This window comes from Canis lupus, chromosome 33, assembly GCF_048164855.1.
Source record: "Canis lupus baileyi chromosome 33, mCanLup2.hap1, whole genome shotgun sequence".
Lineage (NCBI taxonomy): Eukaryota > Metazoa > Chordata > Mammalia > Carnivora > Canidae > Canis > Canis lupus.
This window is the reverse complement of record NC_132870.1, coordinates 8224013-8239930: the sequence shown is the minus strand read 5'-3', so window position 1 is coordinate 8239930 and position 15918 is coordinate 8224013. Positions and strand designations below refer to the sequence as shown.

The 15918-nt window shown below is 36.8% G+C and overlaps 1 long non-coding RNA gene across 1 annotated transcript in view; it reads left to right on the top strand.

Annotated features, from left to right (window-relative positions):
* The first annotated feature begins 2309 nt into the window (after positions 1-2309).
* The window catches only part of LOC140623974 (uncharacterized), a 33751-nt gene continuing 20142 nt past the window's right edge, over positions 2310-15918 (top strand). Inside the window, exons 1-2 of the long non-coding RNA XR_012023544.1 lie at positions 2310-2383; positions 2536-2565. This is a non-coding gene — a long non-coding RNA (uncharacterized lncRNA). The remainder of the gene's footprint in view (positions 2384-2535; positions 2566-15918) is intronic.

Below are 15918 nucleotides of genomic sequence, written 5' to 3'. Positions count from 1 at the left end.
GGGAATGTAAATTGATATAGCCACTATGGAAAACAGTATGGAGGTTCCTCAAGAAATTAAAAATAGAACTACCATATGATCCAATTCAGAAAACTCACTTCTGCCTGTATATCCAAAAGAAACAAAATCATCTTGGAGATCTGTATTCCAATGTTTGTTGCAGTATTAGCCACAAAAGGCACGATATGGAAACAACTTAAGTGTCTGTTGATGGATGAATAGAAGAAAATAGGATTATTTTCTTGATTATGATATATATGTACATACATACATACGTATATAATAAAATATTATTAAGGCTTAAAAAAAAGAAATCTCTATCATTTGTGACAACTTAGATGAACCCGGAGGCATTATGCTAAGTGTAATAACTCAGAGAAAGAGAGACAAATACTGCACGGTATCACTTATGTATGGAATCTTAAAAAAAAAAAAAAGTTGAATTCAGAAACAGTAGAAAAGTCGTTGCCTGGAGCAGGAGAGTAGGAGAAATAGAGGTTAGTAAAAGGGCATAAACTTTCAGTAATGAGTAAAATCTGAGGTTCTAATGTAAAAAACATGGTGGCTAGAGTTGATAATGTCTTATTGGGTAACTGAAATTTGTTAAGAAAGTAAATGTAAACATTCTCCCCACCAAGCCCCTGCTGCCAAAAAAAGGTAACTTATGTGAGGTGATTGATGTGTTAATTAACTTGATGAGGGGAATCCTTTCACAATGTATATGTGTACTAAATCATCACAATGAGCACTTTAAATATCTTTCAGCTTTGTCAGTTATACCCTAATATAGTGGAAGAAAAGAATTGAAAGCAGGGATTTGAATAGATATTTGTATATACCTACTTTCATAGTAGCATTATTCATAGTAGTCAAAAGATAAAAGTAACCCAACTGTCCTCCAACGATGAATGGATAAACAAAATGTGGTGTATACATACAATAGAATATTGTTCAACCTTAAATAGGAAGGAAATTCTGACACATGCAACAACATGGAAGAACCGTTATGCTAAGTAAAAAGGAAAAATATTGAATGATTACACTAATATGTGTTCCACAGAGGTCAAATTCATAGAGACAAAAGTAAAATGGTTTCCCAGGGATGAGGGTAGAGAGGAATAAGGAGTTGTTCAATGGGCATGGTCTTTCAGTTTTGAAGGATGAAAAGTTCTGGAAATGAATGATGGTAATGGTTGCATGACAATATGAATGTACTTAATGCCACTGAATTGTACACTTAAAAATGGTTGAAATGGTAAATTTTATGTTATGTACATTTTACTAAATTAAAAAAAGAAAAATAAAAAAAATAAAAGCAGCTGGTGTGAGAGGGGCTGTTTACCTCTCCTTTTTAGGCTTCACATTTGATTACCTTCATAGTGGCAAGGGACTGGCATACTTACTAGAGGGATAATGATAAGTGTGTGAGAAGAGCTGCACTTCGAGAACTGATGTTATTCATTTTTGTTTCTGAAGAGTGATCTTGTTCTGGGTATTCAATTGTCATCCATGTTATGGTAAAAATCTCTCCCCAGTGTGCTTAAAATTGATCATAACACTCAAACCCATCATGATATCTATCACTCTTGCCCTGACAAAATCTGCCCTTACAATATTATTAGAGAAAGTGGTGATTTTTAGATCTTTTGTTTTTTTTTGTTTCTTTTTTTCTCTCTTTCATTTGCCAACAAAAGAGTTGTCAAAAGTAATGTTTATAATAATTTAACGGATTATTTGCGTATTAGATATTAATCATTCTGCTGTGCCTAGGGCCCATGCTGGTGCTTTGCTGCTAGAACAGTGATTCTGATCTCAATTAGATTATGTCTCTCTCCTTTACCTCCCCATAAATCATTCCGGCAAACTGAAATTAACAGCTACTGGAGCGCATTAATAATCTGCCTCACACATTGGAAAATGCATTAGCCGGAACCCTCCCATCGCTCTGACTGTTAAGCACATCATTTTGTTTATGAAATATAAACATTTCATGGAAGAGCTCTCCCACATTTCTCTGGGCCTGTGACAGCTAAAATGATTGCACACAATTGCCAGTCAGTCATGCGCCCAAATAAAGTTTGTTTAAAGTCATGGTTCTGTGACTGCCCCATTTTCTCAGGCATTTAAAAACCTACATTTAAAAAAAAAAATCCCCTGTGATCATGAAAATAATAATAAAAATACTTTAAAATTGATACCTCACATGTCTACAGTCCTTTGCATAGTTTACAAAGCGCTTTCACTTTGTTTTGCCCGTGATCTAGTAGGATGCTATCATTATTCACATTTTATTTTCTCCTATAGGGAAACTAAGGCTGAGAGGTGATTTGATCAAGGTCACATAGCAAGCATTGGATGGAGGTCTAGAATCCAGGATTTGACTGTAAGTCTCATGTTCTTTTCAATGTTGTACATACTTTTACTATAAGCCACACTCTTTGTATGTCTATGTTTACTCTATTTCTGTATGTTAAATATGTAATGCAGCCAAGTGTCCTTTCCAGAGAGATAAGTGATCTGCCTCTGTTCTTGCAGATTAAAGAGCAGAATGAAGAAAAGGCGGAGGTAAATGGACCATTTTCTTTATTTTAATTTACTGCAATTATTTATTTCTTCTGTTCTATCCTGCTGCACAATTTAGTGATGATGTACACAGGCAGAGTAACATGGAGATCAGACATGTTTTAAACAGCAATTTTTACTCTATAAATAGCCTCTCTCGATGATTCAAGCACTCAAACACCCTCTTTACCTCAATAGCAAATCTCTTGGTCTTAATTTACTTTGATGACAGGAAAAGCCAGATGACAGTAAAGTTGATCTGTACTTTTTGTTGTTGTAATGCCCAAGCAGTCTTACTGTGAAGTTAAACTGATTACTAGTCAAGCAGTAGCTAAGATCATCAGAAATATTGACTGCTGTGTGTTTTGGTTGGTTTAATTGTGGCAGGTGAATGACAGTCTCAGCTACTGAAAGGAAGAAACAAAAATATAAGTATATTGGAATGGTAAAAAGATTTGTTGGCAATCCAAACTTCAGAGAGATTTGCATTTAAACCCGATTATTATTATATCTTATTGTTTCTAGACTCCTGACTAGTCCCAGAATTGTCACTTCCTAACTGTGTGCCTAACCTCTCCAAACTTCAATTTATCTTGAAAAAAAGGGATAATACGCAACCTATCTCAGACATAGTGTGAAGATCAAATGGGGAAAAGTATGTAAAAATGCATTGTAACTAGAAAATTCTTCAGGATTATATATCATTTTTAGCAATTATGTCATGGTTAAGCAGTTGAACAGATTCTCACAAGATGTATTTTTTTCTTCCTAAGGAGTTCAGATAGCTGAGAAAACATACAGTCTCTTGACAGGTTATTGACTGACGTTACAGCCACCTTTCTCCTTTTGTTTGAACCCTTCCAAAGATTCACTCATTCAGTTATTTGTTGAACAGAAACAAGAACCGAAGTGTCTTTTGTCTAAATCTCATAGTGTCACGAGTACATATTATAGGTTAATGTGCATATGATTAAGTTTGAATATTAACTTAAAAGGACAAAAATTTATTGATTGTAAGCCATAAAATCTTTGAGAACATGACCAGTATCACCAGTTGGTGATCTCAACACCCAGCACAGTATTTGGCCTGCAGTAGGCATGTAATATTTATTTCATGAGTTGAAAAAAAGTCATGCATTCCCATCATGCTTCCATTCCAAAAAACATTTTTCCATACTACCTTTTTTATATTGTTTTCAGCTTGGGCTTAAGGGTCACAGGAAAAAAAGAATAAACCTCAAAACCAAACCAGTTTCATTGGCTATGGCCAAACCAACGCTCTTATGCTAGCTTTATTCACAAGTCTTGACTACTAATGTCTTTGTTTTAAAGGAGATTGTCTAAAATAGTCCCTATACTTGTGGTGAGCATAGCATAAATGTATAGAGTTGAATCACTACACTGTACACCTGAAACTAATATAAGATTGTGTGTCATCTATATTCAAATAAAGAAATTAAAAAATATTTTGTCGACTCCTAAAAGGATTTGGATTTGTCATAGAGATCATATTCAGATAACTTTATAAAAGCTTTTTGATCACACATCCTAAACACATCTTGTAAATGTATGTATTTTTATCAGCATTTTCATTAAGGGAAAGAAATACCATGTAAGTGAGAGTGAGAATGAATTAAATTTTATTTTAAAAAATGAGCCTATCCCGGTGCATGGAGCCTGCTTCTCCCTCTGCCTGTGTCTCTGCCTCCCTCTCTCTCTCTGTGTGACTATCATAAATAAATAAAAATTAAAAAAAAATGAGCCTATTTAGACTTCCTTGAAATCTGTATGTTTTCAAATACATTGTAGAGCATGTGGAACATAATATCCTCATTGAGTGAAACTACAATGGTTCATTCCGTGAGTGCTTATTAAATATTATTCTGATCTTAATTATTTTCTTTTATGCCTCTGGACCCTGCAAAGAGTTACCATTGTGGTTTTCCAAAAGTCTTCAGTGGCCAGGTATTTAAGCTCTTTCATCTAATATTAATTTGGAAATAAATAATTACTTTTAAAATAATGCATGAAATTCAGTAATTTTTGCCTAATCTATGCTACTCTTCAAGCAATCTTTAATGAGTGCAATATAATAAAACAATAATTGAATTGGTAGTATATTTGTCATTCCTGTTAAAAGCTATTTCCTCCTCCTAGCAATAGGAGAGGGTCAATTTGGAAAGTGGGTATTAAGTATGCGTGATACATACAATATTGCACAGTACTGCCAAGTATCTTTTGGAGAAGCAGCTTCTATGCATGTGTAATAACCAATCTTTAAATGTCAAAGTTGCAGCCATTTTAAGAAAGAAATCCATATTTTGGACTAAATGTCATTTCAGATAACCACGCTATTTGAAAGCTCCATGAGGGTTTTAAAAAAGGAGAAAAAAGCCAGATCCCTGTAAGCTTTGACTTATTTATTTTTGCATTTCCATAACTTGATAATGACCAAACCAAACTTCCTAGAAAACTGAAAGCAAAATTGTGCTTTGAGCTGGGACCTGGTGATTCTTGTTTCACCCTGAAGGAAATCTTCAGTTTAGTTATAAATCCCTGAAAATCAGGTTTTATAATGGAAATGCTGAGAGGCTCTCTGCCATTTTAACAGCCAGAGCTAGGACTGCTTTAAAAGGATGTATATGCATATTATACGGGAGGTTGTCCCTTTTCTACCAGCAATAAAATATAATAGCAGTCATAGAAATTAGTTTCATATAGTGCATGTGGAACAAAGTTTACCTGTTTTTCTTTAGACTGACTTACCTACTAAGGAGGAGGAAACAAACTGTTTTCTTTTGTACCCAGGAATAAAACTCTATGGGCAGTGTCTGTGACTCTCCTGACTTGTTTTTATTTCATAGAGCATTTTATTAGATACCTAAAAATATCAATGCAGACTAGGACTCAGCGTCTTTTTTTCTTTGCTTTATTCAACAATAATTGCTTGGTATTTATGAATGAAAGCTTACATAATTTTTTCTTAGTGTACATTCAGTACAAGCCCATATACAATATGGCTCATATGTGTGGCAGATTTATGCACACTACATTTAAAGAGGAGGCCAGTCTAGTGACAGGGACTATTGACAGTGTGGAAAGGAAACTTCACATAGGGAGAGGATTTGACTTTTAAATGTATCAGCTCCTATTGCCCGACAACATAACTACTGTTTGCTTTTGTCTCCAAATTTTATTTAATATTGTAGAGAAAGATTCACTGTATTTTGGGACCGAAAAGAATTAAGAATCTGGTCAAGTAAAGCTTTCCTTTAAAGATGGGAAATGGGAAAAAAAAACCCTATTATTTTTTATTTCTAGTACATCCCTTTTCCTTTTCAGAAGAGGCAATAAATCTTTGCTCCCCAAATGAACACAAAGGGGAAAAATAATGTTATGAGTGCCTACAACTTGTCAAATCAAATGTTAGTGAATCATATCTTTGAAGGAAATGATTTGCTGGAGAAGAGCTTCTTTTCTTTCTTTCTTTCTTTCTTTCTTTCTTTCTTTCTTTCTTTCTTCTTTCTTTCTTCTTTCTTTCTTTCTTTCTTTCTTTCTTTCTTTCTTTCTTTCTTTCTTTCTTTCTTTCTTTCTTTCTTTCTTTCTTTCTTTCTCATCTCTACCCCCTCCTTCCTTCCTCCCTCCCTCCCTCCCTCCCTTTCTTTTTCTATCCTGCTTGTTTTAAGGGACTGCAGAATAACAGTCATCAATTGTCATGTTGTTTATGAATGTCATACTTCTCCCCCTCCCCGGTCTTCTAACATATAGACAATGCTTGGGGATTACAGACAAGTGGCTTCTTGGGGGAGTTAGGAACAGGCATAATGACTGTGTGATACTGGCTGTGTGCCATGTATCTTTATGATGTCTCTAGAATCTTGTGCCTTCTGAGCAGAAAACAAAGTCATGATGGGACTTGGTATTTTTTCCCCTTTATTACTTCATGAACATTATCTTCATTAACTAAATAACATAACCCATTACTTCAAATGGTCCAAGATATGGGGACTTATATGCTTTGAAATTCAATTTTTCCATTTCCTTGCAATGCAGACAACCCATTTTATTTTTTCATAAAGAAAGGGATGCCTGAAGGTGAATGATGGATGAATCTTAAATGGGTGGTGTCCAGTTTGAAAAAGCACCTGGAAGTTGGGCTGTTTCACTGCATTCCTACAGATGTTTATTATTACTTAGCATTCATACAGCACTTGGTATTTGCAAAGGGTTTCGCACTCATTTTTATAAGCTATTCTTCATACCGATCCTGAGGGGCAGGTTCATTTTCCTCAATATGTGGCTGAAGAGACTTGGCAGAGGAATAATTAGCCTATTGCATTAAGGCGTATGCCACCCTAAAATCTGCAGGGTGTAGGACTGGGTACTCTACATCATTGTATTATTAGGGTGTATTGGCAAGTGCTTATTTTCATAGTTGAATTTACTCATAAAGAATATTTTAATTTTACTAAGGCACAGCTTCCAGGGAAGGAAAGGTTGATAAATTGGATATTGTACTATGGCAAAGAAGGCATCATTTCCTTGGAATATTCAAGGATCTCAGATATTTAATGCTTTACTTCGAGCTTAAAGAGTACTGGGAAACAATGTAGCTGAAACAGGTTTTAAAGCACATCATCCGGGATCCCTGGGTGGCGCAGCGGTTTGGCGCCTGCCTTTGGCCCAGGGCGCGATCCTGGAGACCCGGGATCGAATCCCACGTCAGGCTCCCGGTGCATGGAGCTTGCTTCTCCCTCGGCCTGTGTCTCTGCCTCTCTCTCTCTCTGTGACTATCATAAAAAAAAAAAAAAAAAAAAAAAAAAGCACATCATCCTTTTATCTCCCCCCTCTCCTTGTTTCCCCCCACCTTTTTTCTTCTTTCCCTATTTCTCTCTCTTTCCAGTCATTACCTTGTGGTTTGAACCAAATCATTAATTCCTCATTTCTAAAATGTTGTAAAGTCCTGCCTGAGGTAGCCCTGGTAAAATGCCTGGTAGGTTTATTGGCACACAGTAAATTGACATGTCTCATTATGTTGGTGATATTATGCGTTCTAGGATCAGTGTTATTTTCAAATTTCTGGTCCAAATTAGGCTTTAAGCAACAATGTGTATGCAAGATTTACACAAAAATAAATGGAAGACAGGGTGACCATCCTGGTAGCTTCCTTTTCAGTTATCTAGGTGATTTAGGCAAAAATCACTGCTAGACATTTCCATGAATTAATATATTTTGGGGGTGGAGGTGGTTTTCTAGAGAGAGGAAGGCTGAATTACCTTTGGCATTATGGAGTAAAGAATGAAGTCTGGATGTGAAGCAAGCATCTTATAATGCGGCTTCTAATACATCCATTGCTTTTCTGTCCATACATTCAGCATAAATTTTATCAAGTGGCCATTGATCAGTACTTACTTTTCCTTCTCCCAATCCACACTGTAACAGGAAGCTTTTGAGAAATGACCTACAATTTATGATGCTTTATCAATGTTTTTACTCACTATGGAGGAAAGTGTGAGGAACATATTTCATGATGAAGTGGGTTTCTAGTTAACAGGACAAAATGAAAGCAAAGTCATAGATCAGTGTAGTATGTCAAGCATGGAAAGGATTCAATTTATTGTAAATAATACCCAAGTTGCAAAAGAAATACAGCAACAGAAATCAGTTTATTCTATATGTGAAAAAGGAAAATTACCAGTAAGAGGTAATAGGCTCCATTAATCCCTTGACAGAAATTCGTATTGTTTGTGCTTATCCCCTTGGGAGATCAAGGACTCTATCTGTCTTTGGGATTTTAGAAGGGGGGCAAACATATTAGACTTCCTGTGGCAAAGTTGTAATAACTAGCACCTTTACATTCAAAACATTTTGATATACTTTCGTATATCGCAGAGCATTCTGACATTTATGATATGTTTCCCAAAGACTGGCTTCAAGTCTGTGTGCGCTGGAATCTTCCATAGAGTAACTTAAAAAGTAAGATTTTCTGACCCCATGATAGTACTATCAAATTTACATTGTAAACATCCACATAATGCTTATTTCTAGGATTGCTAGCTACATTTAGCAAACAAACAAAAAACCCACAGAAAACCCCAGGATACTGGGGCACCTGGGTGGCTCAGTCAGTTAAGCAGCTGCCTTCAGCTCAGGTCATGATCTTGGAGTTTAAAAAAACCCAGGATACTCAGTTCAATTTGAATTTCAGACAAACAACATTTACTTCTTAAAAGATTTTATTTATTTATCTGACATAGAGAGAGCACAGCAAGGGGAGCAGGAGAGGGAGAAGCAGACTCCCTGTTGAGCAAGGGAGTCCTGTCCAGGGCTCAATTCCAGGACCCTAAGATCATGACCTGACTGAGCCACCCAGGTGCCCCCAAACAATATTTTAAAGGATAAGTATATCCCATGTAATTTTTGGAACTTATTTGTACTAAAACACTATTGTTGATCTGAAATTCAAATAGAGCTGAGCATCCTGTCTTTTCTTTGGCAATCTAATTTTAGACACGTTGAGGTTTGAGAAATACTGATTTAGGGGGTTTCCCTATATTCTGAACTAGTGCAAAGCTCTGGCTCCAGCTGAAAACTTTTTGGGAAGATGAAGAGTGGCAGGGTTTTTTGCTGATCTGACCCTGACTGCCTCAGCAGCTTTGTAAACTCCTAAAGTGTGCACACATGGGGTCAATGAAGCCTTGCCTATCCTGTTTTACAAGGCAAGTATTTTCCCACAGGAAAATCGACAACTTTAGAAAATCTGAGTGTTATCAGCACATACCCCATTATCTTTTTAAACCTTGTCCTTTCAGTGTTGGGTGGGGTTAAGTGTGGGGGGGAGGGATGGACAGATGCTTCCTAGATGGACATTTCCCTACTTTCTTTGAGAATCTAGGATGATTTTTCTAAGTGTTGGGCTACACAATTTGCTAACTTTGTTCAGTTCTTTCCATGGTAGGGAAGTGAAGTTAATTTCTTGGTAAAATCAGGGTATATCTTTTCAAGGAAAGTTAACAGGACAAAATGAAAGCAATTTTAGAATTTGGAATTTTGGAATCTTTGTGCAAGTTCTAGTTTCTTTTAGAAGAGAATCAGGTTAAAAATTTTTTTTAAAATATCTGTCACAATTTAAAGAATCTTTCAGGCCAAAAAGTGTGCATGGTTATGAGAAAGTGATTTCCCTGGGATATCTATGCTCATGGGATGTTCTCTCTCTTCAAGAGCCTGCCATGTAACTCTGTAGGAATGAGGGCATCTTTTTACTGGGTTTGTATGATATGTGCTTGAAAACATATGTTGTGACTGGACTTTAGGAGAGTTCAATAACGTCTGCTCCATGGTGGGTTCAAGAACATTGATAGAACATTCCTTCTTTCGACCTCATTTTATTACAATTTCTTTCTAGTATAAGGGAAGAGTTTTCATTGATTTTGACTGGCTAGGAGCATATTTCTAATTTACATCTCCTGAGTTTACAATTCACTGCAAAAAAGCTCAGATAAAGTGGAAGCAAACAGAGCCTGCTGGAGAAACCCTCAGCATGAATAATATACTGTTTACCTTAATGAAAGTGCTATCAGAGGCAGGAGGGCTGACTCTTTTGTTGTTGCTAAACACAAGCAGTCTGAAACCTGAAGGAATAATTGCTGCTCCATGTTCTGTCTGAACCTTTCCTAATAATTTCAATTCTATTGACTTTTTTTGGCCTTTTAACCAAGCCATCAGCTTTCTAGACAGCTTTGCCTCCATTTCTAGAAATCTATACCCTATGGAAAGAGTGAGTGGCCCAAGACATTTTATAAACCTTACTTCATTAATCCTTTTCATAGCTGCGAGAGGTAAAACATCTATAAGTCCTAATGGTCCCAATTTTCACGTATGAAGAACAAGGTACAGAAAAGCCATTAAATGACATAGAAGCAGAGAGTTCTGAAAAATGAACAGACTTCATACATTTATCTGTGGTTGTTAATTATAAGCATTGGGTGGCTCTAGTACTAGGTAACCTGTGAATAAAATAAAACTACCCCTTTCCTGGAAAATCTATAATATATTATGAGATTTCTTTTAGAGTCTGTATTCTTATCATGTTAGACTGATGCACGGAAACCAAGGTCTGCCCTCAACATCGCACAAGTACTTTGACTTTCTCAAACTTAGGTGCTACGCTATCATAAGACGTTTATATCGCAGCTCTGGTGAGATGAGGGTTTATAGCCAAATGACCTAATCTTTCTTTGTGTTTCTTGGTCTGATCCAGGGGCTTTTAGAACCTAAATGATCAACCATTGTAAAGTCTTTTCTATCATTTGGATCCATTGGTGGGATGGCAAATATTTTCCAGGTTAAGACAGATATCCTCTGAAACTCAGACCCCTTTGATCTAAAAGTCACAAGTAAAATAGTGGATTGGGTATTGGTGATAATATACCATGAAACTGGTGAAAAGAATAGAAATGGAGAGGGTTGCATAAAGCCATGTGAATAAGGTGACACATGAGCCCTTCATCTCTGGAGGTTTGCAGCACACGAGTCTCACAGCAAGAGATAGTTTAGGTGGGAGATATATGTGTCAACAACTTTTACTACTTTTACTCCTTAGTGGTAAAATTAGAGGACTTTTACTACTTAGTGGTAAAATAAGAAGGGTTAACGGTTGAGTTGCAGAGAAGGTCACTCACTATTAGCTGAGTCTTCTGAACTCTGCTGTGTTTATTGTCTAAGGAAGAGACCTGTGTCTATTAGACACCTTTTGGGGAAGAGTGACAGGTCAGATTAGATGGGCTTGAGAGAGAGAGAGAGAGGAGTGGAGGACTAGATAGAGGAAAATGGAGAAGGCAGGCTGTGTGCAGGCCCAGCTAGATTTATTTTAGTACTTATAAATAAAAACATGAGCAGAGCCTGTCTGCAGAATTATTTACAGAAGAATTTTAAGCTACGGGCCCTTTCCAGGCTAAGCAGTGAATGCTAAAGTTTATGATGCAGAATGACTTTGGCTACTGTGGCCCCAATTTGGACAAATCTGCCATTAACACCAGCATGGCAGTTATTTTACTGGGGGTGACAGATTGTGAGGTAGGGAGAGTAATTCAGACTATTACCCAGGTGAAGGCATGAAAGCTCAGTGATATATGAAGACCACTTAAATTCATTGTATCTTGTACATCACATCTTTGATAGATTATAGCTGTGGCATTAAAATGGAAATGGTTTCTCTGAGGCCTGACAGGGGCTGGGGTGACCTGTGACCTCCCTCTGAGGAATGTGACTGACCGAATTATCAGTTAAGAGAAAAATCTACGGGGAATAGACTCACAGTGATGGCGAATCCACCATGCATATATATCTATATTTTTTAAACCTTTGGTTTGATTGAAAGCCTCAGTACTCAAACCTTGTTTCCACCTCCTATCCTTTGCCCTCCCCCAGTGCGCCCTCCCCAACCCGTGCTAACTTTCCCAGCTCAGATTTCATACGGCAAGGCTCCTAATATTGATTGAAAAATTGTTATTAGAGATAGTAGGCCTCCTGCACACTGCCTACTGATTTAATTTGGAAAACATTTAATTTTATGAAGCGGTAAATGATGGTGCCACGCTCCCCTGTGTTAGGGAGCAGCTGGCTCTTTACCTCCTCACCCGCCCAAGTCCCAGGTGTCCTCTTGGCAATCATGTGCTCCCTTCCCCTTTGCTTAACAAGTTATTTCAATTTCTAAACGAAGGCTGAACAAGAGAAAGACAACATGCAAATTGAGAGCCAAGCCGCCATTCACACGTGAAAAAGTTCCCCTGGAATTCCCTCAACTCAGCCCACCCCCCTTCTCTGCATCTGTCATGAAAAAAACAGAGCCCTTGTTCTCCTCAGATTGTTTTCACCAATGACCTGACACCACCATCTATAATTAATTACATCATTTACATTAGACTATTGACTAAACAAATACATAAATCATAGGCAGAGTCAATAGGTGCAGACATATTTAATCATGTTCTAAATAATGATTACTGCTCCCATAATGCAATAATTATTTTCAGCAGCTGACTTGAATTAATCTTCTGTCAGTGTGCCATCTGAAAAAAACAGAGACGAAGATGAAGAAGGCAATCTGATGATGGAGGAGCTGTTCCGTTTCTCTGGGTGTCTCTCCTTTTCATTTTTCCCTGCAGGCACCCTCTCTGTTCTTCCCTTTTTCTGTGATCCCTTCTCTACTTCTTTTTTCCTTTTGCTCTACTTTTCATGTCCCCCATTGTCTTTTCCCTTATTCATGCCCATGCCTCATACTTTGTCCTTTTTGCCACCTGTCTCTGTTGGTTTTTCTCTCTATCCCTCACACATAAGTTCCCCATTCTTTTGTCTTTCCATTTGCCATAGGGCTAGATGGTGACCATGGTGGCATCTAGTCCCTTTTTGTAGTCTCTGCCCGCTGCCCCAAGCTGCCTGCCTTTCCATCACCTTCATTTCTGAATCTCCAAGGACAGTTTAAATGTGAAAGACTCAAAGAACCAGTTTTCTTAATAATTTACCCAGATTAGATTTTCTTTCTCTTCTGTTTGACAGCTTTTCCTAAATCATTTTTTTTAGTTTGGAATGGCAAATTGATTAAAGAGGTGGGGGTAGTTTTTTTTTTTTTAAGATTTTATTTATTTATTTGACAGAGTGTATAAACAGGGGGAGTGGCAGAGAGGGGGAAGCAGAGAGGGAGAGAGACAGAGAGAAGCAGGCTCCCTGCTGAGCAGGGAGCATGATGTGGAACTCGATCCCAGGACCTTGAGATCATGACCTGAGCTGAAGACAGATGGTTAGCTGACTGAGCTACTCAGGTACTCTGGTGGGGGTATAGTTATAACATAGGACTACTCTACAAATATATTACTCATAATTTTTAGACTAATTTAGAATCAGAGAAGAGAATAAATCAGTGTTTATCAGTATACATTTTTTTTCTTTTAGCTTAGAAACAAAATCAACTCTCTGAAGTATTTTATGGGACAGAGCATACTATGGTTAGCAGGTATTTGCAAATAAAATAATGCCTCTCGTTCTACTTCATATTTGTCTTTCAATAGGCAGGGACAATTATTAAGTGACAACTTGAGGGAAATGCAACTATATCACAATTTATTTAAATACCAGTAGTTTGAAATGCTGACTCTAAGACAACATGTTAAAGATAAATGCAAAATAAAATGATATGTACTACCTTGTTTTTAGCCATCCCTTGGTTTCTTTGTAAGTTTATAGATAATTATAACAAAGAATGAAAAGTTCTTTGGGTCAAATAATATGAAGAGTTGAAAATGTTTGTTCCCTAAAGCTGTAGCTAGTTTTAATGTCCTCTTCTGAAAGCTCTTCTTTTTTTTTTTCTTTTAAAGATTTTATTTATTTATTCATGAGAGACACAGGCAGAGGGAGAAGCAGGTTTCCATTGAGGACCTGATGTGGGACTCAATCCCAAGACCCTGGGATCATGACCTGAGCCAAAGGCAGATGCTCAACCACCTAGATGCCCCTGAAAGCTCTTTTGCAGTAACCTTTTTAACTAATACTTGTCCTGAGGGATTTGACCAAAAAAGTACTGGATTACTATCCATAAAGTAGGGAATACATTCCCTAACCTCTTTTCTCTCTTCTCACGCCAAAGGATAAGCCATTTATTATCCTGTGAACATTCATGTGGTGCGTCTGGCTGGCCAGGTCCCTTTTATCCTTTCAAGCAATGACGTTCTTCCTGGTTGTTGTACACACTTGCTAATTTAAGGACCATGTAGTAGGACTGTGACTGGAATTTTTCCTCATTAGTGGTATAAGGGACGACAGAGTTGGTGGGGAATATTTAGAATCAGAGGTTATAGAATATTTATTTATTAAAAAATTCGCTGAGTGCCTACATGTGTCAGGTACTGTGCTAGATACTGATTATCCAGAATAACCATCAATTTATAGTCATTAAATCTTCTTTCTTAAGCTCCTGGTTAAGTTCCATACGGTAGTTTTAAATAAATAGAGTTCTTTTTAGAATAGCACACTCTACAATTATAATTACTGAATATGCCTGCTAACTTTTGTGGTGTGCAGTGAGCCAGGTATGTTCCAAATAGTTCAACAAATGTATGAGACTAATGGAAACTCAGTGGAAAAAATATTTGAAAGGGATAATTGTGGAGTTTGACTTTTTCCCATTTACCTGCCTGTTCTCTAATGAAAAAGCCAAAGAGGGTCAAGAAGGAGAGAGTTAGGAGACCTACTAAAGAGACACAGCATTTATAGTAAGAATAAAATAATCCGCTACTGTCCATGGACCAGAACTATAATATGGTGTGGAAGTGTTTACTTCAAATAGGTAGATTCTGCTCCTGAATAAGAGTACTAATTTATAATTTTCCCAAGGATCAAGGGGAAAGTGGGTACATAACTTACATGAATTGTTTGAAATCTTGAGGTGTCATTTGTATTGCTTATTGAGAACAACAAATATTTTAGTAAAAAAAGAAAAATTTGCAAAGTAAAATGCTTTCTTTATGTAAAAATAGGCAATATCTCTTTCATAGGGACATTATGAAGTTGAATGGCAACATATTTATGAAAATGCAATGCACTTGGCAATAGGCCTTACACATAGGAAGTTCTCACTTAACTGCCTTTGATGTTATTACAGAATGATCAAGTATAGAGTCCTAGGGTACTTGTAATTGAGGGATGGGTTAGTTCTTTTGAGGTAGCTTTGAGTAGACAAACCATTGCATGGTTCTGATTCACCAATAAAATGTTTTCATACATAATAATTCTATTGTTAGTGACTGGGTCTTTGATTTGCTACCAGACCCATTTGTTCAACACCTATGCATATTTTATGTGTTAAGGAAATTCATATTCTATTACTGGAGGCAAATGCAAAAACATATGAGTTTCATAAAACTATGATATGTAATGTAAATAATGTTTAATAATCATTGGTTCTTCAAGTGACTGGAATTTGCCATCTCTGTAGTGGTCCTGTGTAGTGCTTAGATTGAGTATACTGTTAAACCAGATTTAATGTTAACATAGAGATAAATACAAGCCAAAATTTTGAAATTCCATGGCTGATATTTCCTCTACTTGGTCTGTGGTTCAGTGGTTTTCTCTAACACATTAACCATGGTGCCCCATAGTTTGCTTGGTAGCAGTGATGTAGTATCTATGTATGAGCATCTTCTTAAGTGCAGAGACATTTGGGGAAATTATAATAAGCATTTCTTTTGGTGCCTGTAGCAAAGAATTTGTAGTACTTCATAACCTAGCACATCAAGGAGCTTATATAAAAATGGAGGAATTGTGCATTTTGGCTACCAGTTTGAAATATTTACAAAGGTAAAT